Source organism: Callithrix jacchus, chromosome 19 (assembly GCF_049354715.1).
Source record: "Callithrix jacchus isolate 240 chromosome 19, calJac240_pri, whole genome shotgun sequence".
In the NCBI taxonomy this organism is placed as follows: domain Eukaryota; kingdom Metazoa; phylum Chordata; class Mammalia; order Primates; family Cebidae; genus Callithrix; species Callithrix jacchus.
In genome coordinates this window covers 34,064,325-34,087,820 of record NC_133520.1, presented here as the reverse complement: position 1 = coordinate 34,087,820, position 23,496 = coordinate 34,064,325, and the positions used below count along the sequence as shown (strand labels likewise).

The 23,496-nt window shown below is 48.8% G+C and overlaps 1 protein-coding gene across 2 annotated transcripts in view; it reads right to left on the bottom strand.

Moving 5' to 3' along the window:
• RASSF5 (Ras association domain family member 5) overlaps nucleotides 1–23,496 on the bottom strand; it is an 81,494-nt gene that overhangs the window by 7,001 nt on the left and 50,997 nt on the right. The window lies entirely within an intron of this gene.

Below are 23,496 nucleotides of genomic sequence, written 5' to 3'. Positions count from 1 at the left end.
CTCATATTCACTGTTACCCACTTCCCGGTTTTATCTTCACACTGTCCCTGAGTGGCTGGGAGTGTTGGAACAGGTTGGTCGGAACCCACCCAGAATTTGCCTGATATTAGAAGTATAGCAGACTTGGGGTGGATCAGGATTCTTTTTCAGCAAATGAGGAAACTGAGGCCCAGAGAGGGATGACTCTAACACCATCTGACACTGTCCTGTGGGTGTTTGGGTTTCGCTGGGGAATTTCAAAGCTGCTGTGACATCATACCACCACCCCGCAGGACACAACGGGGCCCCCGTGACAGAGCTTTGCCCTACCTTCCTCCCTTCAGCAAGCCGTGTGAGAGACACACCACCCTGACAACCTGCCATCACTTCCTTCTCACACTTTCCAATCCCCACAGAACCGATACAACATCAGGCTCTGGCTGTCAAGAGGAGCTGGCATGGCTCCAGCCTCCCGCCTCCAACCCCTCAGCTCAGCACAGCTGACATCCTCTTTTTTTTTTTTTGAGACGGAGTCTCCCTCTGTCACCAAGGCTGGAGTGCAGTGGCACAATCTAAGCTCACTGCAACCTCCACCTCCCGGGTTCAAGTGATTCTCCTGCCTCAGCTTCCCAAATAGCTGGGATTACAGGTGTGCACCACCACACCCAGCTAATTTTTGTATTTCTAGCAGAGATGAGGTTTCACTATATTGGCCAGGCTGGCCTCAAACTCCTGACCTCAAGTGATCCAGCCACCTCTGCCTCCCAAAGTGCTGGGATTACAAGTGTGAGCCACCGTGCCAGCTTCTGATGTCCTCTTTCCATCATGGCATCATTCTCTGGCCTGTTGCTCCTTTGTACTCTTCCCCAGGACTCCTAATCTATTAATAAGAGTCTGTGCTGGGTACTTTCACATACAGTCTCTTACATACTATGTATGTCATTCTTATTTTACAGATTACAAAACAGGCTCAGAGAGGTTAAGAAACATGCCTATGGTCACCTGCTAGTAAGTGGCTAAGCAGGAACTGGAATCAAGTCTAAAGCCCATGTTCTCAATTCACCATGTAGCCACCATGGGACAGCATCTTTTGCTGAAGGGGCTGGCCTGCCACACCCATAGTGATCATTGAAACTCCATGCTGCAGGGCTGGGATGAGCAGCTGTTAAACCAAGGCCTGTAAGTTACCTGATCTGTGAAATGCTCATCTAAGATATGTCTAAGCCATGGGTCAGGCCCCAGAGGCACCATGTCACCTGTGATGGTGTCACCTGTGATGGTGGGAAGGAAGAACTTCCTAACTTGAGTGAGATGCAGCCACCAAGAAGCAGGGCCCAGCCTTCTCCTGTGTGTCTTCCCAGGTCTCTGGAACTGAACCTTGATTCTGTTGCAGACCACACAAGGGCAAGCAGCCCTGGCCACTTGCTGGAGGTGAGTAGGAAGTAGTGTGAGCCTCATAGACTCTCTTCATTCACTGTCAGCCCGTTAACCCAGGGACTCTCACAATGAAGCCTCTCATTCCCCATCCCTTCCCTTGGGTAGCTCCCAAAGCTTCCCAGCCTCAGTCCTCGCCAGCTGAACACGTGTCTGTGGCACCAGGTGTGCCTGGCCCTGGCCTTACCCCCATCCCACCTTCCCTCTGGAAGCTTCCAGTTGGAAAAACACCGTTGTCTGATTACTATTATACACTCCACTCTCTCTGAAGCACATAGGCTGTTGCTCCTCAGGAGCTAATAGCTTTCTCATACTTGTCTATAAAAAAGAAGAGGTAGAAAGAAAATTTTAGAAGCGGCTGGGCACGGTGGCTCATGCATGTAATTCCAGCACTTTGGGAGGCCAAGATGGGCAGATCACCTGAGGTTAGGAGCCTGACCAACATGGAGAAACCCCATCTCTACTAAAAATATAAAATTAGCTGGGTGTGATGGCTCGTGCCTATAATCCCAGCTACTCGGGATTGCCAGCTGAGGCAAGAGAATTGCTAGAATCTGGGAAGCAGAGATTGCAGTGAGCTGAGATTGTGCCATTGCACTCTAGCCTGGGCAACAAGAGAGAAAACTTCATCTCAAAAATAAATAAATAAATCTAGAAGCTCCTGGAAGATCTCCTTTCATAGTTTCCAATGAAGCTGGAGCCATTTCCCCGTAAGAAAAGGCAGCTGTGCCAGGGCTTTCAGAGGCTTGGTTTTGAATACGGTGAGAAGCAAAGCTGCCTGAGCCTAGGGTTTCTTCTTCCTGTTCCCCTTTTCTTCAGCAGATAGACTCATCTAGCTCTCCCTTTCCCACCACAAACCCAGGGAAGTGACGAAAGGGGCCACAGGCACCTCCGCCTTCCAGGGCTGATGCAAGACAGCAGCCCTGACCTCACCATTCTGAGGCCTGGCACTTCTGGCTGGTGATGGGGAGCCCTGTCTGGGAGTGCCAGGAGCCCCGTGTGTAGCCAACACCACGAATGTCACAGACATGGAATGTCAGAAGCTGGGTCTGGGATGGCTATTGCCCACAAAAAATCTGGCAGACAAGATATGACCCATGGGCCGAGTGAATCACCTCCCGAAATAGGCCAGCCAGCCAGCCACAGCCACGATGGCTCACCACTGGTCTTTTTCCACCCAAGAGCTGGCATAGGATCTAGACCAGTGGTTCTTAAATTTGTCTGCACAGTCCAATCATCTGGGGGATCTTTAGAAACTTAGCTGCTTAAGCTTTATCTCTGGAGATTCTGATTTAATTGGTCTGGGGTGCAGTCCGGCGATGGAATTTTTAAAATCTCCCAGTTGATTCTAATGCGCAGCAACATTTGAAAAGTACTGAAATAGACAGATGCCTCACAGCCATTCCAGACCTCAAGGGTCTTCATCCAGCTGCGGAATCAACACTTGGTGCCAAGAAACACACAAACACCCCAAAGGTTTACCTAACAGGCAGTATCTGCCTCGTGAGCAAGATCGATACCATAGCAATCTTCAGAGGCTGAGACAAAGACTCTGATTTCTATTCACCTGCCAGATTCTTAAGTCTTCCATCCACAGGTACAAAGCAAGAAACCAAGCAGACAGTTTCGCCTCTTGGGGTGGCCCAAGATAGAGACAGAATGGGGAACTCTGTTATGATTTAACCATTACAGACAGGTCTGTGACGTGTCTCTCCTAGGAGGCTCACACATCTCAGTGCATCTGGCGTGGAATTCATCTGCTCTGATTAAGCCCCTGGCATTGGTGGCAGATGGCTGAGCTGTTCCCAATGCACCAGGGCACTGGTGAAAAATAGGTTTGTGCTCACATGTCCTATGCGGTGGAAAAGGGCTATGTCCTCTTTCAGCTCTGGAGGTGACTGGGGAACAGTCAAGTAAAGAGGCTGGGTGCTAGGGGTTCACAGCAACACCCCCACCCTGAGTGATTCTCTAACGCTTCCGTTTAAATATTCCTAACAAAATAATACCCCTGTCATCTGGGGCCTAACTCAGAGCAGATTTGCCCTAAGTTATTTTGCTTTATCATTAAAGCAACAGCAACAAAACCCTGACTACTGCATTGTAATCAATGACATATGTAGTCTTAATTTTGGTGACTGGGGAATGACCCAGTGCCCTGAGGAGAGGCTCTGAGTGAGTCACATGGCTTCTGGTATTCCCAGGTAGGCACAGGGCCCCCAGGAATGCTGTGGCAATGAGAGGGGGCCCCCAGGATGAGGGTGGACTGAGAAGGATGTGTGTCCCACCTGCTGGGCCGCAGCCATCATATACATTTGTGCTTACTTTCTCTTGACCAAAATCACAAACCTCATTTTTGCTAAAAATTTCACTCTCTCCCTCTTTTTAAATGTGTCAGTCTTTTCAGCCCATGACTTGAATCATCTCACGCCTGTCTGCCCATCAGAAGTCCCTTCATTTGTCAAGCCCTTCCTGACCACTCCAGCCCTGAATGATGACAGCGATTCACTACAGCTAATATGTGGCATGCACTGTTCTACTCACTTAGCATGCATCAGCTCATTTCATCATCACAGCAAATGTATCACAAAAAACGCGATGATGATGCTCATTTTACAGTCAAGGAAAGTGAGCCACAGTAAGATTAAAGCCAACCTACATCTAAAGCCAGCACTATACCATCTGGCACTTAAGTCTCTGTCACCCAGCCGAGAGTGCAGTGGTGCAATCAGAGCTCGCTGCAGCCTCTACGTCCTAGGCTCAAGTGATCCTCCTGCCTCAGCCCCCCATGTAGCTGGGACTACGAGCATGCACCACACTCCTGGCCAATTTTTTTTTTTTTTTTTTGTAGAAATGAGATGTCTTGCCATATTGCCCAGGCTGGTCTCAAACTCTGGTCTCAAGCAATACTGTCACTTCATTCAGCCTCACAAAGTGCTGGGATTACAGGCATGAGACACCTCACCTGGCTACTTACATTACCTCCAAGTAAGTAGACCATCTGTCTCAGATTAATGACTTACATCATACTTAAGTTTGTTCTCTGTGCCTGGTGGCTTTGAGCATGAGGAAAATAGGAAATACTTGCTCAAGAATGTTTTGTGGTCCCCCATGGCCTATAGTTGATAAAAAGGTCTTAATTTCTCCTAGGAATTACGGTGCTGTGAGCCTTGCGTTTCCATTTAGACTGAGTACTGTGAGAGAGTGCCTGTCTTGCCCTCTCTGGCGCCAGATCCCAGTGCCAGCTTGACACATAGCAGAGGTTCAGTAAATACCTGCAGGATGAACGCAGTGTGTGTTTGGCTCCTGACTCCCAATACTAACTACGTGATGTTGAGAAAGTCAGATAATCTCTAAGCCTCAGTTTCTTCATCTATAAATTTGGGATAAAAATCCTTTATTGCCTCACAGGATTGATGTGAAGGTGAAAATCGAATGAGATAATGGGTACAAAAGTGTTTTGAAAATCACCAAACCCATCCAGAAGCATGCACTGTGACTATCATCCCAGGAAAACAAAGCCCCGCCCCTCTGAGCCAATCTCAGTTTGGATTTTTCTTGAGTACTTCTTCTGATTGGCCACATGCCCATAGAGTTCATTCATTCATTTCTCTGCACCAGTGGTTGGCAGACTTTTTCTATAAAGGGCCAGATGGTAAATACAGTAGGCTTTGCAGGCCATGCAGTCTGTTGCCACTATTCAACTCTACTATTGCAGCACAAAAGCAACCACTGGATGAGTGTGACTGGGTTACAGTAAAACTTTATTTATGGGCCTGATGTGGTGGCTCCCACCTATAATCCTAGCACTTTGAGAGGCCAAGGCAGGATGATCGCTTGAGCCCAGGAGTTCGAGACCAAACTGGGCAACATAGTGAGACCCCGTCTCTGCAGAAAATACAAAAACTAGCTGGGTGTGGTAAACCTGTGGTCACAGCTACTCAGGAGGCTGAGGTGGGAGGATGGCTTGAGCCCAGGAGTTCAGGGCTGCAGTGAGCCATGATTGTGCCACTGCACTCCAGCCTCGGTGACAAAGCAAGACCCTGTTTCAAAAGCAAAACAAACTGTATTTATGGAACCTGGCCATAGGCAGTAGTTTGCTCTACATTGTTTGTGCAGAGTCTCCTGAAGAGAATATTATTAGCCCTAGTTTCATCTTTTCTATGTCATTTCCCAGTGAAATTTCTCTCGTTTATAGCCATCTCTCCACTCTCTGCTCTCTTAATGTATCAGATCCCTGGCATTTTGATTCCCACATGGAGAAAGGTATGCACAGTTTTGTCCTGGTCTCCTTCTTTCTCCTGAACCATACTTCCTATGTTTCCTGTGCATTTCCTCACACCACCAGTTAATGGGCCTTTGTAACTTCACTCTCATTTCACGGACACTCTTCACGAGCAGACAAAGGCTTGGGCACCTCCCTGGATGTTGCTTACTTTCCTCCATTCTGTGACGAGGAGGCACCAAAGCTGGCTGGGGTAGGGATGCAGATAGATGGCTAGGATCACTCCCTTGCTCAACGACTCGCTCCCAAACACCAGCCCCATGGCCTCAAAGCCTCAGATTCCTATTGCAGCAAAAGTACCGGTTACCATCATCACAGATCTCTGTAGCTGCTGGCTAATGTTAAATCCATACTGCAGGAGCCTATCGAGGTGATTTCGGCGCCTGTATGGCTACAGTTGGCATCTAATTATATGCTGCCTTTTATTGTTTAATAATTATTTTACATGTTAATCCCATCTCCTGGTGAGATGCTCTCTGGAGGGAGACAGACATTAGTCTGGTGCCTAAGCTTTTTGGCACCCCTGTGGGGCATGGCTGAAACCTGGGCCGACCTTCAAGGAGGTGTCAGATAAATACCTGTTGACTGGGAGGCCAGGGAGGGCAAGGCAGCCTGGGGAGTCTCAGGCCAGAGCCCACCCCAGACCCCAGGTCACACTTGGCTGCACCCTGAGGGTCTGACGCCAAGAACACACATGGGGCGTGGGGCTTTGTCTTTAGCCCTGTGGCTCAGCTCTTGGCAGCTGGCTGATGCAAGACCATCGAATGACCTGTGACCTCTGGGGAGTTACTTCCCCTCTCAGAGCCTCAGTTTCCTTATCTGTGAAATCACGAAGTGATACTGGAGAAGCTCTAAGGCCCCTTCTCAGGACTAAGGTTTCACACATAAGATAGGGTGGTTTGTTGTTGTTGTTGTTGTTGTTGTTGTTGTTTTTATCATTGCTTCCTCTTCTATTTCAGAAAACTGAGTGTGGAGATGGGGGCCTCTTAGAGGCTAAATGGCTGAATGGCAGCAGGAATAACCAGTCTAAAGGACCACGGACATTTCTAATGGCTACAACTTTACTTTTTCACTCATTTTTCAATGACTTACTTTTTCATTGTCAGCAAGACTCTACCTTAGCCAAGCCCAAGCCAGTCTATGCATTCTTAATGCACACAACTCAAGAAAACAAAACAAAAAATATCCCGGAAGCCGTTCACCATTCGCCTTTGCCACATTTCCTCTTTCTCAGCTCTTAGCAAATCTGTCAGCAGCAATTCTTTCTCCCCTTAGATGGAAGCCATCTCCAGGCTTAAGTCAGGAGGAAAGCCTCAGGCCCCTCCCACAGGAGACTGTCCATTTGCAGTTGCCTTCCAGACCCTAAACACCCCTGCTTCTGCTGAACCTGCCCTAAAAGGGCACCTCTGCAGGCAAGGGGCAGACACGTATCTATCTGGGCTGGATTTGAAATACCCTGCTCAATGTCCAAACCACATTAAAAATGTGAGGTCAGGAGTTCAAGACCAGCCTGGGCAATATAGTGAAACCCCATCTCTACTTAAAAAAAAAAAAAATAGTTGGGCATGGTGGTGTGTGCCTGTAGTCCCAGTTACTCAGGAGGCTAAGGCAGGAGAATCACTTGAACCCAGGAGGCAGAGGTTGCAGTCAGCCGAGATCATGCCACTGCACTCCAGCCTGAGTGACAGAGTGAGACTCTACCTCAAAAAAAAAAAAAAAGTCATTGGTCCCTTTGCTTTGTGATGGTCTTAACCATATGAGAAAGCGGAAGCCCTATGGGGCCTCACTGCAGGGTCCCCTCCTAGGTCTTCAAGGGCCTGTGTTCTGAAATGGACTCCACAGTCCCACCCACGTCAGTAAAGGGGTTGATTTCCACAGGTCCCTCTATGGCACTGTCCATTGTCCCAAAAATAAAAGGGTTGGGAACTCCTTAACTGTGTTCTCTCATAGGTTATTTGCAGCAGAGCAAGGAGGGGGCTTTAGCATGGAGCTTGCTCCATGTGGAATTTGAGCAGCTCTGGTAGGGTGTGTTAATAGAGCAGAGGGAAAAAAGAGGTGACGGGTGGAGGTTGAGAATGGAAAGAGACGCAGGTCCCCAAAGACAAAAACATGGAGCAGATGGTCAACGTCGACAGTCCGTCAATAGTAACTGAATGAATTGCCTATGGGTGAGGATTGTGAAAGGCAACTTGGGAGATGAAGCAGATGGGGTGTGACACTGTCCTTGGGAGTCTGCAGGTGACCTGAGAAGGGAAGACAGAGATGCATGCACTGTGGCACACCAGAGCAAGCACCATGGATCTGGGGCAAAAAGTCTCAGGCAGCCCAGATCAGGCCACTCCAGCAGACTCCCTGGGTTGCCAGCATGCCCCAGAGCCTGGACACAGGCTCACCTCCTCTTTGAGGTGACCATCTCAGTCTCTGCACAGGAGCAGCTCAGCTAGAGTGGGTCATACTAGGGAACAGTAGCTCCCTTATAGGGACCTAGGTTCAAGCCCTGCAGGGCCTCATTATAATATTAAAAATCACCAACAGCCAGGCCCTGCCTTGAAGGCTTCAAGGTCCTGATCTCATTTAATCCCCTAAATAACAGGGAAGATGCTGTTACTTTTCATCATTAGACTGCGCTGACTTACACACTGGGCCACAGGTGGCCTGTGCTGGCCATGCCCTTGGTCTTCTGTGAACTTGAGCAAGTCCACCTCACTAAGACTCAGATTTCTATTTTGTTAAGAGAGGGGGCTCTCATTATATTGCCCATGCCAGTCTCAAACACCTGGCCTCAGTGAGTCTCCCTCTTCAGCCTCCCACAGTGCTGGGATTACAGGCATAAGCTACCACACCTGGCTACTGATATTAACCTCCAATAGACCATCCATCTCAGGTCTTCCCAACTAGACTGAAGCTCTTTAATGACTTACATCCACTACTACCTCTTCTTTGTGCCTGATGGCTCTGAGCATGAGGCAAATAGGAAATACTTGCTCAAGAAACTTGACTAGTACCCTATGGCCTACAGTGGATAAAAAGTCTTAACTTCTCCTAGGAATTACAGTGCAGTGAGCCTTGCATTTCTGTTTAGATTGAGTTCTGTGAGAGAAGCACCCATGCCTGTCTTGCCCTCTATGGCATCCCAGATCCCAGTGCCAGCTTGACACATAGCAGAGGTTCAGTAAATACCTGCAGGATGAACACAGTGTGTGTTTGGCTCCTGACTCCCAATACTAACTACGTGATGTTGAGAAAGTCAGATAATCTCTAAGCCTCAGTTTCTTCATCTATAAATTTGGGATAAAAATCCTTTATTGCCTCAGAGGATTAATGTGAAGGTAAAAATCAAGCAATCCTCCCACCTTGGCCTCCACAAGTGCAAGGATTACAGGCATGAGCCACCACACTGAGCCTGATTTCTTTGTGAAATGCAGTTTATACATTTGTGGTGAAGATGAAATGAGATCTCATGCCTGAAAGTGCTTAGCACAATGTAAGTACACAGGAAGCACTCCATAAATGCTGGCTAGTGTGTCCTCATCCAAATCATCATCACCATCATCATCATCATCATCTTCAGTAGCCATTTGACCAAAGCTTGGCCAGTGGGGGCCCAATATGAGACCTTGACCCCTGATAGGCCCTTCAGCCAAGGCCATATTATGACTTACATGGGTCCTAAGCACTTTTGTCTTTGGGGCCAAGGGCCCCTTCCTCCATTTAAAAAAAAAAAGAAAAAAAAAACACTGAAAATTATATTCTATGCTTATAGTGATATAAAGACAAATATATCAATATCCTATATTAAAACACTTTTTTCAACCTAAATGTTCATTTTGTTCTCATGATTTTAAGAAATTAAAACATTTTTATGGGCCTCTAAAGTCTTGTGGGGCCCTGGCACTATGCCTACTGTGCCTCATGGAGAAGTTGGCCATGCTTTCCAGCTGTTCGGTCCTGGGGGGCGCGACTGACTGTCCCAGTGTGCTGGGGCTGAGGGTTTCCTCAGGATGCAGGGCTTTCAATGCTAAAACCAGGACAGTCCTGGGCAACCCTAGCCCCAGGTCTAGACTCTAGACTTCCTTCCTCTCTGCTGCATCCCAGGGGCACTGTGTGCTCTTCTGTCCTCTGTAAAGTTGCACCCATGTACTTGATTCTGGAGGTTTTTCTGACATCCCATCAGCCATTCCAAGGCCAGGGCACAACTGTGGCCTAGGACCCAACTGTGTTGGCTGTTTCTGAAGAAGCTCCCTCAAGGCAGGCCTCTGGCTTGTTCACTGAGGCAGGTCCCAGAACAGTGTCAGGCACAAAATAGGGGCTCATTAAACATTTGCTTCATGTATTGAAGAAAACACAAAGACATAGTAACACACATGCACCCCAAAACCCAAAATAAATACAAGGTAATTAAAAGCTTCCAGAATTATATAAAGGTCTTGCAGGATTGCTAGTCCATGGACCTATTTACTTCTGAGACTGCTGAACATCAGACGAGAATTCTGCCCTCTGCTTCTGAGAATGAATGACCCAAATCCTTTCCATTTCTGTTCTCTCCTGCTCTAGGTCTTCATGAAGCCCTTCTTCTCACCTCAGAGGTCTAAAGTTTGAATCCAGACAGAATATGGTGACACTCATTCTTCTGAGATGGCCACAGGAATTTTTTCCTGGGACATCTTATGCCCTCAAGAGTTTCTAGAAGGTCTTTCTTCAGGTGTGTTTTTCTCCTTGGACTTCCGGCTAGGTCCCTGTCCCCTCCCCCAGCCTCACCTAGGTCAGCCTCCTTTCAGTCTCCCTGAGCCCTGCATCTGACCGGCCTGAGAAGTCTTTCTCTACATCTGACAGAATTGGCCTCCTGCCCCTGGAACTGACAGTGTCTTTTGGCTTACCCGCTTTTATCTAGAATTAGTGGATTTTCTAACAACATCAGCATATGCGCAATTATTCCAGCATTGCTTTGACCCTCTCTGTACATTAGTGTTAGTGGTACAAGTCTGTCTCTCTCATTAGCCTATGAGCACACCAAAGTCAGTGCCTGCACCTTTTCCATCTTTGTATTCCCCAAGCACCCTGAACCAGAGTACTGTGGAGTGAATTAAGGATGGATGATGGGTAGATGAGTGGGTGGGTCCCAATACCCCATCCCAGGCCAATTCTCTCTTAAGTTCTTTCAGTTCTTTCAGGCCAATTTAGAGAGTCTTCCTTTGTAAAGGATATATGCCATAAGGGATTGACATACAGAATATATAAAGAACTACTACAATACAACCAAAAAAAAAAACCTGATTAAAAAATAAGATAATGGACATGAACAGACATTTCTCCAAAGAAGATCGATACATAATCTATAAGTACATTAAAAAGCTCCGTATCACTCATCATTAGGGAAATGCCAATCAAAGCCACAGTGAGATGCCATTTCATGTCAGGATGCATATGAATAAAAAAAATGAACAACAAAATGACAAGCGTTGGCACGGATGTGGGGAAACTGCCACCCTGTGCATTGCTGGTGGGACTGGAAAAGAATGCAGTCACTGTGGAAAATGGTATGGTGATCCTGAAAAATTAAACAGGATTACCATGTGATCCAGCAATGACTCTTCTGGGCATATACGCAGAAGATGTGAGATTGAGGACTCAAATGTCAGAAAACCAGTATTTGAACAACCAGGTTCACAGCGGCTTGATTCACAATAGCCAAAAAGGTGGAAGCAACCCAAATGTCCACTAATGGATGAATAGACAAAAAGTGTGTTTTATCCATAAAACGGAATGTCATTCAGCCTTAAAAAGGAAGGACACATGCTATAACATAGATGAACCTTGAAAACATTAAGCTAAGTGAAATAAGCCAGTCACAGAAGGATTCGTACTATATGATTCTATATGTGAATCATACAGTATGAGGTTCCTAGAATAGTCAAATTAATAGAGACAGAAAATAGAATGGTGGCTGCCAGGGGTAGGGTAGGGGAAAATGGGGAGTTACTGTTTAATTGCTAAGGAGTTTCAGTTGGGGAAAACAAAAGTTCTGGAAATGGATGGTGGTTGCAAAACATTGTGAAATTATACTTAATGCCACTGCACTATATACACTTAAGAATGGAATCTTTTGGCTAGGTGCAGTGGCTCAAGCTTGTAATCCTCAAACTTAGGGAAGTCGAGGCAGGCGGATCTCTTGAGGTCCAGAGTTCAAGACCAGCCTGGCCAACATGGTGAACATCTGGAGTTCAGAGATGTTCTAGCAGGATCTCTAGGCCTCGAGAGGAGTGGCTTTAGGAGTCTAGCTCATAAGTTCTGCCTGCAGCCTGCATGGGGCTCCAGGTGACTGCGAGAGTTTTTTTTTAGTGGCCTGTCTCTACTAAAAAAAAAAACAAAAAACAAAAAAAACAATTAGCTGGGCATGCTGGGTCTTGCCTGCCGTCCCTGCCACTTGGGATACTGAGGCAGGAGAATCGCTTGAACCTGGGATGCAGAGGTTGCAGTGAGCCAAGATCACGCCACAGCACTCCAGCTTGAGTGACAGAGTAAGACTCTGTCTCAGGGGGAAAAAAAAGAATGGTAAATTTTATGTTATGTGTGTTTTACCACAATAAAAAATAAAAAGGGCAGGGAAAACCTGGAGGCCATGTCACTGGCTGGTTTTATCTGGTTCCCATAAAGTTGGGAGCTTCCCTTACTTTCTATATTCCAAGCAAGGAGTCAATTCCACATCTAAGCAAAGGGACCTCTGTCACGCCAAGCCGTCTAAAACCAGGCTCTATTCCTAGGACTAGGCCACTCTCCTGGGGTGCAAAATGAACATGAAAAATGACCTGGACAGCCCAGCCCACCTCAGAGGAGCTGCTATAGGCATAGCGGGCATGCCTGCTCAGAACCTCCCTGGGGACTGCCCGGAAAGGTCGGGGGCACAGAAACCTGTGATCAGGAAGGGGCCTCAAGATGAACTGGTCCACCTACCCAGATTCTAGAGCAAATTGAGTCATGAGGAGTGAAAGAAATAAAAACAGGTGACCCCAGAATACATTACTTTGACAGAATTTGAGATGGCTGCCACAGGGCCAGCAGACTGAGGCGGCCCTACAAAGCTGTCCTTTCTGGGGGAAATTTGCATCTGTTGAGAATCTCCTTTAACGCAGCCAGGCCTTCTTCCCTTGTCCAGATCTAGGAGAGATTAATGGAGTCTGACATCTTTAAAGATCTGAAAGAAACATTTACTATGTCGTCTCTCTGAGGGTTGCTACCTGTGAAGTTTCATCTACGTAACAAGACCACCTTGGCTAGCCAAGCCTCTTCTGCTTCCCCTCCCAAAACCTGTGTTGCCACTAAAACCTGATTTATCAACTATAACCTATTTGGGGCCATGCTCTAAGCCCACATGCTTTCTGTAACCTCAGGATGAGAATGAGCTTCTGTACTCCATGGGGGTCGGGTCTTCATTCGAAAGGCTCTCGCAAATACACGTTAAATAAATTTGTGTGCCTTTTTGCCCACTCATCAATTTTCCTCATACCAGCGATTTGCAGAAACCTTCAGAGAGCTAAGGGGAAGCTCTGCTTTCCCAGCCTTCTCCAAATGTTCTCCCACTACCCTGTCACGTCAAGGTCAGGTCAGGTCGACATCTGGCTTTCCAGGCTCATGCATCTAGAGAGATGGATGTGCCCATAGAGTCATGGCACACTCTTGGTGCCCCAGAGCTAGGAGCCACGTATTGGCTAACCATCGGAGCTATCCATCCCCACCTCCAAATCACGCCCTTGCCCTCACATAGTGGACTTCCCTGCACAAGAATGCTTTGAAAAGAGGGTTCCTCAGCTTTATGTAGAGTTCCAGATGCTCTGAGAGCCACAGAGTGAACTCAGCAGGATCTCTAGGCCTCGAGAGGAGTGGCTTTAGGAGTCTAGCTCATAGATTCTGCCTGCAGCCTGCATGGGGCTCCAGGTGACTGCGGGAGTTCTCTCTGCCTCCATGTCCTGGGTCCAGTTCTAGCTGGAGCTCCCTGAAGGAGAGGGCATTCAGCCCCATAAATGATTTAGATCATTCAGAGGTGGTGTGTGGGAGCCGAGTGGTCTCCTGAGGTGAGCCAGTACTCAGCACCACGCATACCCACACTGCCCACGCTTGCTAGGAGAGGAGAGGCAGCTTGAGACTTGCACCAGCAGCCGGGACACCAGCCTGTGCTGCCCACTGGAGAAGTGCAGCCCTTGCTGGCTTTCCTCCGCCTGTTGCTTTTGGGGCTGGGGTGCCTCTTCATCAGCCTACATGAGTCCCCTCCTCACATGCTACCTGCCCTGTTAACCCCATCCCAGGCTGGCAGTCTTGGCACCCAGGAGCTCAGAGATTAGTATGTGATAACTTAGTTATCCACTTAATAACTAACGTGTCCACTTAGTTATTAACTAGCTCTGCATCTTTTAACGTGTGTATCCACCCACTGTGCCAGAAAGGCCCAGGGGCAGGGACGTTTGATCTCCTCTGTCCCCTAAATGGCCTGGCAAAGGGTACTATCTTTAGTGACTCCAAGATGGTAGTGCTGTCATGAGGCTGCATTTGTGGGCATCTTTTGGCCCCACTGCTGGGCTTCGGCTACTTGGAGAATTCCGGAAAGAGCTACAGCTTAGTGGTTAGGAGCCCTGGCATTAGGATACTTGGGTCCAATTCCTGGATCTGGCACTTACTACTATGTGACCCTGGGCACATTATTTGACCCCTTCAGTTTCCTCTTAAGTGGCAACAATAATATACCTACCTCATATAGTCGTGAGGATTAAATTGAGTGTTTACCCATCAGGCATCTAGGACAGTACCCGACACATAGCAAGACCCAAGCACCAGCCATTACTATCACACATTCCAGCCATTTCCCCGCAGGCCCTGTGCCTGCCCTTATCTGTGAACACAGCCTTATACCTCCATACATCCCAGTCGTGAGCCCTACCTCCAGCACCTGTGTTTCCCAAAATGACCTTTAATATTCCCAGCCCCAGAGTTCAGCATGGGTTCTCACAACTGGATGTTTATCACCTACTCTCCACTGGCAGGGCAGGTCTTCTGGTCTTATGGAGGTGAAAGGTGAGGCCTAGAGTGGTGGTTCCCCGAGGTCACACAGAGTAAAGGCTGGGCGTGGGTTCTCAGGCCCAGGGACAGGCTCCCTTGAGGCCCAGGGCTCCAGCACAGCCTGATCCTGCCTGCTCCATCCATTGACTGTGGGTGCCCAGACCAATGGCACTGCCAAACCAGGACCTTTCGCCCACTCAATATTAAATTGGGAAAGTCAAATAAACAAAAGATTTATTGGTTTCTTCCTCCCCAACCTGCCATTCCTCCAGGCTGAAAGGCAGACAGGGGGAATCTGTCAGAGCAGGCTCCCCTGCCTCCTCCCATGGCCCCCTCTGCCCACCCCTCTCGGAGGCCCCACTTGAGGAACACCCAGACTGACTCCTACCAGCAGGTGCCAGGGCTTGGTTGCTTAGTGACCCAGCCCTGCCTACCCCCATCCTCCAGGGCAAACAGCTGAACAATCACAGCTGGGGTAGAGGGGGCTGTTCTAGGTTTGAAAAGTTCTCCTTGCATTTTCTGCTCACTCAGAGGGATTTTCCATTTCTTGGTAAGTGGAAAAATCCATTTATTCCACATCCAGAATCTTAGCAAGCTTCCCTTTAAAATAGTCCTGAGATCAACTTTCACAAGCCTTGTCCTAAAGTGCTTGCTCATATGTCCCCTGGGAAAGAAGCTCCAAATCCGCTCCTCCTCTGTCAAACCCACATTAAGCACCTACCACATGCCAGGGGACACAGTGATGAACAGCTATGGTCCCTGGTCCAGAAAATTACAGCCTATTGAAAGGAGAAACGAGAGAAAGAGAGGCCAGGTGTTTGGGGAGCAGAGAGAAGGGGGCATCCAAGCTACAACTGGAAAGGCCTCTAACATCTCGGCTCCACCAGCTCCCACATTCTCTTCCTCAACCCACATCTTCCCAGCCAAGTGAGACTGTCGGCATTCTAGGTGCCAAGTGTTTCTTCACTGTGCTCTGGCTGACAGAGGGGACAGTGCAGCTTCAGTTCTGGGGTGAGAAGACTTGCTTCATCCTCCCCGCTGCAAAGCAAGTGTCCTGCAGAGTGCCCTGCGTATCATCCACAGCAAAGCGGGGGAACAGTTGACCACTCAGCAAAGTGGGGGAGAGCCTGGAGATGAGGAGGATAATAAGGGGTTCGTGAATTGGAGGCTGATGAGATGATTATGGTAACAAAGTACAGTAATCCAGATTTCCCCAGACAGGAGAAAATGGCCTGAATTTCAGCATCAGGAAACTGAATGAGAAAAACAGCTTCCTACAGCAGGACATCAGAGCTTGAGAGGGGTGAGACTGGAGCTTATTGGGAGCCTTTCAAAGCTGGACTCTCCCCCAGCTGTACGTGTGGTGGGAAGAGCATGTGCTTTGGAGCTGGACAAGCGTGGGGGCTGGCAACCCTGCCCTTGGGGCTCACCCCCTTTCACGTGTTACCTCGTAGAATGTGTCAACCTTCTGGCTTGATGGCAGCAGAAATTCTGCCAGTGACATCTGTCAGCCATGAGCACTCTGCTGCCTCCCTCCCTGCTTTTCTTGCCTGGGATGGTACCCTAACTTAGCAGGGGTCCAACCAGCCTGAATCACATGGTATAGTGCCCTGGACAAGGGGGGATTGGTACATGGGTTGGTGGAGGATGGTGGTAATGAACACACCTTTCTCCCGCTCCTGTCATGAGTTAGGTGCAGTCCTGCTTGGGAACAGATAAATGAATGCCTGTGATAACCCCTAACCATCTCCTCCAGCTCCAGGAGGCTCTGCTTTTCAGAAGTGAGGTGAATCCCCTCCATCCCCCTCAGTGGTGGTGCAGCTCTGTCACTGCATCTGCTGGCAGCCTGTCCCCAGCTCCTCATGGGCAATTCCTGTTCAAACCCTTTGACTCTAGGAGTCAGCCCCTCTATCCTCCCTGTCTCAGGAGCTGCTGCCATGTCATGATAAAGGCCATGTGGCTGCAAGGCAGATGCTGAGAACATCTTCCACTAGGATGTCTCCCTGCTCAGGGCTCCCACCCAAACACTTGTTGGATGGGGAAGGGGAGCAACTAGGGTCTGTTACGCAACATGGCTGGGGGCCCTAAGGCCTTTAAGTGCAGAGACCCCATCTCATCCATCTGTATGTCCCCCACCTGTGGTGCTCAATGCTATACGAAAGTTAAAAACACAATGTTCTGACTGAGGCTGGGTGCTGCAGAGTTTGGATGCTGTACTAAAGAGGAAGAATCAAGTATGGGCTTCACTCTGGAAGCAAAGGGACCCTGGGAAGACTTTGGGATATGGGAAAAATAAGCCCCTGACAGTTGCAGGCAGGATACACAGAGGGGGAAAACACAGGTTGGAAACTGAAGGGTAACTGACTTACTGGAGCATCTCAGTGAGAGGCCATGAGCACCCAACACAGTGGGGCAGAGATGGAGAGAAGAGGCCTGACCTCTGTAGCACTGTGGGGAAAGATGTAAATAGAAGACCCCTGAGGTATTGAGGGTGGGGGACTAGGAGGGGTGGGGCAGAGACAGAGAGATAAATCAGTTATGGGCAAAGGAAATGAGTTAGTTCTGGACATACTAAATTTTAGGTATCTGAGACCTACAGGAGGCCGTAGAAAATATCATTCTAGAGCTAGGAAGAGAGGTGGGGCAAGGGATGTAGGCTGGAGATGATTAGCTAAAGCTGGGTGCTGTGGGAGAAGAGAGGAGATGAGCCCCCAGGACAGAAGCCTTCTGTGAACAGAAGCCACAGACAGGCTCATCAGTTCAAGCCTGAAGCCATCTGTCACTGCAGCTCTTTCCTTCCTCCTGGCCCTGAAATCAAGTGCTCCTGATTTGTGGCACTCATCCTCTTATCCCTGTGGAATATGCCAGGCTAGCTCTGGATCCCCGCCCCATGCTCTTTGGGGTAGACTGAACTATGAAGAAGAAGAAACCAAGGACCTGCAGACAGGGAGCTCCCAAAGCTGGAAGGTACATAGGTGTGGGTTACCTATGTAAGAGCGGAAGAGAAGAGAATTCAGGTCCCCAGGCTAGGACCCCTTCAAACTCCTAGGCTGGGAGTTGGATCCAGAGCCCAATCTGACAGTATGCAGTTAGACCTGGGATTCAGGGTTTGATACTGTCATAAAATCTTTCTTCTTTTCTCCCTAAACTGCTTGAGTGGGTGGATATTATGTGTCCCAAACTGTAACTGAAATTGCTTTATAGGGAAAAGCTAATTCTGGATAAACCATCTAAACTTGTGAAGAAAGACGGGAGGGCAGGAGGGGAGGAAGCGGAACAGAGAGTGAGGGATGTCTGGCCTAAGCGGCGTGTGAACGAGGATGTCTTGGGTGAGTTCCTGGTGTTCCTGGAGGAAGTCGTCTTTCTGACCCCTCAAGCCCTTATGGTTTAGAGAACTTGGGAGCCAATATCTAGAATCCCTATCAGGTTCATGAGAAACTAGTAAAAAGGGTCTGTTCCCATGCAAAGAGGCAAGGGACTCTCAGGGGGGAAGATAAGGCCAGGCTCACACGACAAGAGCGCTTGCTGAGACGGACGGGATGAAATACCTGAGTGTGAGGTTGAAGTGACTTGGCCATAGCCTCTTAGTGGCTTGAGCTGGATGAGAAGGCAGAACTTCATTTACAGTTAGTGCTGTCTTCCCTGACATCATGTGTCATCAAGATCTCAAGGGCCTGTCACCGAAACAGCCTTGAAATAAGAGTTCAGCATGTTGTGATGAGACTAGCAGAGAAAGCTCTAAGCAGGACCCAGGGGGCTTGACTCCTCGGATCTGTCGCTCCTGAGCTGTGTGACTGGGGATGAATTCTCTTCCCACTCTAGGCTTCAGTTTCCATCCTAGGAACCTCTCAGGAATCTGTGACACATTCTCATCTTGCATTCCAATTGGGGTAAGCAGTCAGTTACCAAATATTTCCTAAACAGGTGGTTCCTAGATTGCAGTATATATGAGAATCACGTGGGAAGAGTATTAGAAAAGCAGACTCCAGGGTCCCATCTCCAAAGAATCAGGAGCCAGAAGCTCCGGAGTAGGGCCCCTGAAACTCCATTCTCAAAGAGTAATTCTGGTGCAGGCGGCTGAGGCCACCTTGGTGCAACACTGAAGGTTTCAGATGCTACAGAGAAACCAGAAAAGTGCTGAGTGAGGAAAAGCATCCGTCCTGAAAGCGTTTCCAGTTTAGATGGGGGAGACAGGACCCAATCCCAAGAACAGAATATCCTCAGTGACAGATGAGAGAGAGGTACAAGGTCAAAGAAACAGAGGCCATGTCCTTCCCCAAGCAGGGACGAGCAGAGCTTCCCAGGTACCTGGCGCAGAGAAGATGGCAGGGGGCATGCGTGGCAGAGACAGCTAAATGCTCACCACAACCTGCTTCCTTTTCTGCCAGGGCTCACAGCTGTACTTCACTTCCCAACCTCCCCTGTGGTTAGGTGTGACCACATGGAGTTCCAGCCAATGGCCTGTGGGTGCAAGAAACATGCACCATTTCTGGGCCTGGCCCACAAGCCTCCCATGTGTTATCCTGATCCCCACCTGCCAATCTAACTTTAAGTGAAGGGGGAAATAAACCTCTGAGTACATTAAATGACTAAAAAGCAGGGGTTGTCTGTTTCAAGTTAGCCTATCCTGATTGCACAGGATGCAAGAGAGAAGATGCAGCAGTTCAACCCGAGCAGCGTTTAGTCGGTACCAGCTTTTGTAACCAAGTACTCGGTGTTGGACCTGAAGGAGATGCGAGTTCTGATCTTACAGGGCTGATGATACTGGGAAGGGCCAGAGGAGGCAGCGGGCAGTGAATCCCACTGGTGTGGAGTTTGGACGGTATCTCTAAATGAGTCTCTCCAGAGACTGTGCCAGTCTGAAATCTCTTTTGGAACTAGTCTTGAGCCATGTAAGCCTTTGAGATACCACACAAAGAACAGTCAAATGGGCCAATGGTTCCAAAGATTCTTGTTTTATTTTTATTGCTCAAATTTGGAGCTAACTTATTTTTAGTATTCTTTTCTTTTCTCTCATGCCAAGGTGGTGAAGGGCAGGTGCCATGCCTGAGGCCTGGATGTGCCTGCTGCTAGCAGAGAGATGGGAACCTCTCCAACTTGTCCCAGGGCTGTGGGGTTGGCTGGGGTCCCTAGATTACCACAGGGACCCTGTCCGGCGGGGGAGGAGCTGACTGGCCAGGCAGGAGATGAAAGGGAACAGGCAGGGAACAGGGAGTAGAGTAGGATCTGACCTCTAGGACCCTCTTCCTCTTGCATCTTCCTTGAAGAAAAAGAATTTAATGGTGTCACTGTAGACCAGAGAAGGCGTAGGTGGATGGAGACATGGGAGTGTGTTCTCTATGCACTTAAATATAACATTTAACTATAGGCTGGGTGTAGTGGCTTACACCTGTAATCCCAGCACTTTAGAAGGCCAAGGCAGGGGGATCACCTGAGATCAGGAGTTCGAGAACAGCCTGGCTAACATGGTGAAACCCCATCTCTACTAAAAAAATACAAAAATTAGCTGGGTGTGGTGGTGGGTGCCTAAAATCTCAGCTATTCAGGAGGCTGAGGCAAGAGAATTGCTTGAACCCAGGAGGCAGAGGTTGCGGTGAGCCAAGATTGCACCATTGCACTCCAGCCTGGGCGACAAGAGCAAGACTCCGTCTCATTAAAAAAAAGAAAAAAAAAAAAAAAAAGAAAAATATTTAACTATAAATATAGTCAACCTTTTGTTCTTCATATCCACAGACAAAAACACACATGAGGAGGAGTCTCCATTGGGAAGACAGATGTTTATTCAACAACATATTTCAATTGTAGGCCATATACCAAGAAGAACTTTAACAGTTCATAAAGTTGTAAGATGACAGGGCCCCCTGCTAGTGTCAAGTGTAGGGTAGATGTTCCCTTAGCTAGTGTGCCTTAAGGAATGGAGGGATGAGAAGAACCTTTCAAGACCTGACCCAGCCTGAGGTTGTTTGAGTGTTCTATTTTGCAGAAGGTACTGAGAGGACAAGGCCTGCAGTCTATCCTGGGTCACCTACTGAGTAGGAAACGACCAAGAAAAAGAGCACTTGACAAGGAGTCCTGAGGGGTTAGTCCTGTCTCTACCCAAGCAGATGTGTGGCCTGGTGACGTCCTTCCACCTCTCTAGGCCTCAGTTTCTCTCTCTGTAAAGTGAGGTGCTCTGACACTCTGCAAGCAGCAGGTTGTATGTCCTCAGAACACTCACCCCAACGCTCTGGGCCGGTGCCAGAGTCCTGGGGTCCCGGAGCCTGTTTAATAACATGCAGAGAGAGCTCAGAGCACCCATGTCCCTGCTCAGATGTCAAAACCCTAAATGGCCACCACCTGTAGGCATTTGGGAAATTGATGGGAATGGAAGGTTCTGGAAGGTACAATGGAATTGATGGGCATGGTCCCACTTCCAGGGTCAGATCCCTGATAGGAAAAAAAATGAACAAACGGCAGGGATGGACAGAGGACCTGGCCTGGCTTCACCAGTCCTACAAATCACCAAACCCTGTCTTTTATGGGGCCAAGGAAGAAAATTCTCTGGGCTAGGAGGCAAGAGAGTAAGTTCTAACCCTGGGTCCATCAAAACCTTGTCCTGTAACCTAAGTTTCCTACCCATCTAGCCAACACCTTAGATTGAGGTAACTATGCTGGGCTTACTGAGACCTTCTGCGTCTGCACTGCACAAACCCACAGGCTGGCTCTCCCTCAAGCCCCATTCGTGACATGCATGACCCAGAGAAACACGATCTAATTGTGCTGGCCAAGTGGGAAAGTACCACCTCAGCCTCCTAAAACTGTGATGTGACTCAAAACCAAGTCCCCAGCCCCTTTCAAAGGAAGCACGTGGCCCCAGGAAACTGCCATTTTCCTAAAGGAGAGACCAAGCTAGAGCCCACGGCCTGGTGCCCCCACCACGTTGCTGTCTCCTGACCTTGAGGCACCCCCTTCCTAGGAAATGAGGAGACTTTCCTCACCCCTCCAACCTCTCCCCAAAGGGCAATGGACAGGAGGCTCGGAACTCCTGGGACTGACTGGCGACAGCTCCCATGCGGTGGCATCGCACGGCAGTGAGGCTTCCCTGCAGCACCGTTCCAGCCAGGCGCAGACTGAGCAGGCACACAGGTTGTTCTGACAAGGCTATTTATAGAAGCAAGCTCAGCCCTTCCCAAATGAGAGCCTCAGTCTCTCAGCGACCAGGAAACACAGGCATTCCTTTCCTTGGAGACAGGAAAAAGAAATTCTCTGAGGAGCTCAGATGTGATCTTTCTTTGGGGAAGAAAAAAAAAGGACTGTAAGAGGTCAGAATGGGGTCAGAATATGGCAGAGCTCTTTAAAATCCCTTCCAGGAGTGATCCAAGGGAGAAGAGAGAGTTGAAAAGCGTTATTGAAGGTAAAAAGACACCTAGAAGAAGGAAGGACTGAAACCTTTAGAGAATGCTTCCCCAGCTCAGTCAGCCTCGCCCACTTCAGTCCGCCCTGCACTTGCTCACCCAGCCCTGCTCCTCCCTGGAGAGTTCTGTGCTGAAGGCCAGCCTGGTGCTGAGGAACACTGCCCCTGACCCCAGTCCTGAATATCCAGTGAAGACGCTTCCCGTAAGGATAAGAGGTGCTATGCCCACCACCCTGAAGCATTTATTCCTTATCGCCCTGTCTGGGGTTCAGTAAAAGGAGTTTCTTAGAAGGGATTCCTGTCTTCTGAGGACTCATAGACTCTGGCAAGATGAGGCAGGAAGACACATGGAGGCCCCAAGATATGAGGTGGATTCATAGGAAGTGTTTCTGTGTGCACCAAACCAAAGGTGTGTTTTCTGGAGCCAGACGAGGAAGGAGAATTGGGGGGAGGAAGGAAGAGAGATGGCTGTTTAGGCCATGGAGCAAGCTGTCCCCTGGCACCAACCCCATCCCAGTGTATTTTCTTGTAGGATATTTCGATTTCTCCCAAGAAATATCAGAAACAGGTATCTTTTCCACTGCCAAGTCAAAGAAACCCGTTTTTGCAGTGCCCCTTCCTCACCTTATTATGCGAAAATCTCACCCTCGGAAACCAAGGGCTTGCAGCCTGGCTGGCAGTGAGCGGCAAACACAGCAGCTAAACTTCGGTTTAACAGCAGGAACCATTTCCTTCCCAGGCAGCAACAAAACGCTCTAGAGACAGTTCAAAACCTCAGCTGTCTGTCAGAATTACCTGGGGAGCTTTTCAAAATCCTGATGCCCAGGCTGCACCCCAGACCAATTAAATCAGATGCTCTGGGCATGGGAACCAGGGATCACCAGTATTTTCGAAAGCTTCCTGTTAGTCCAGTGTGTAGCTAAGGTTGAGAACCACTGGTCTAAATACCTAGCTAGCTGGAGTATCTATGGGGGAAGAGGAGGACTTACATGCTGTGGCAAGAACCCACAGGAGGGTGGGACACCTTCCCTCTGCAGCCATGGTGTTCTGCATGAGCCCCCCACTACAGCCAGGGAAAGGGACGCCTGTCCCTTTGCCTCTTACCCTCCAGAACATCCCCTGCTCTCCAGCCTCATGACTGGTGCCCCAGAAAACAGGTGCTAGTTACAGAGGCCTATTTCAGTTGATTCCTTCAAAGGTAAAATCACAACCTCTCCTTTGGTTCTTGGGCCTCTTCTCACAATTGGAAGGTCCAGTGCATTTGCCTGACTTCAGAACCCAGGAAAGGCAAGGGCCTACAGGTAAGATGAATTATTAACAACAGAGGCTCCAGAGTCAGGCCTGGGAAGTTTTTGGTTCA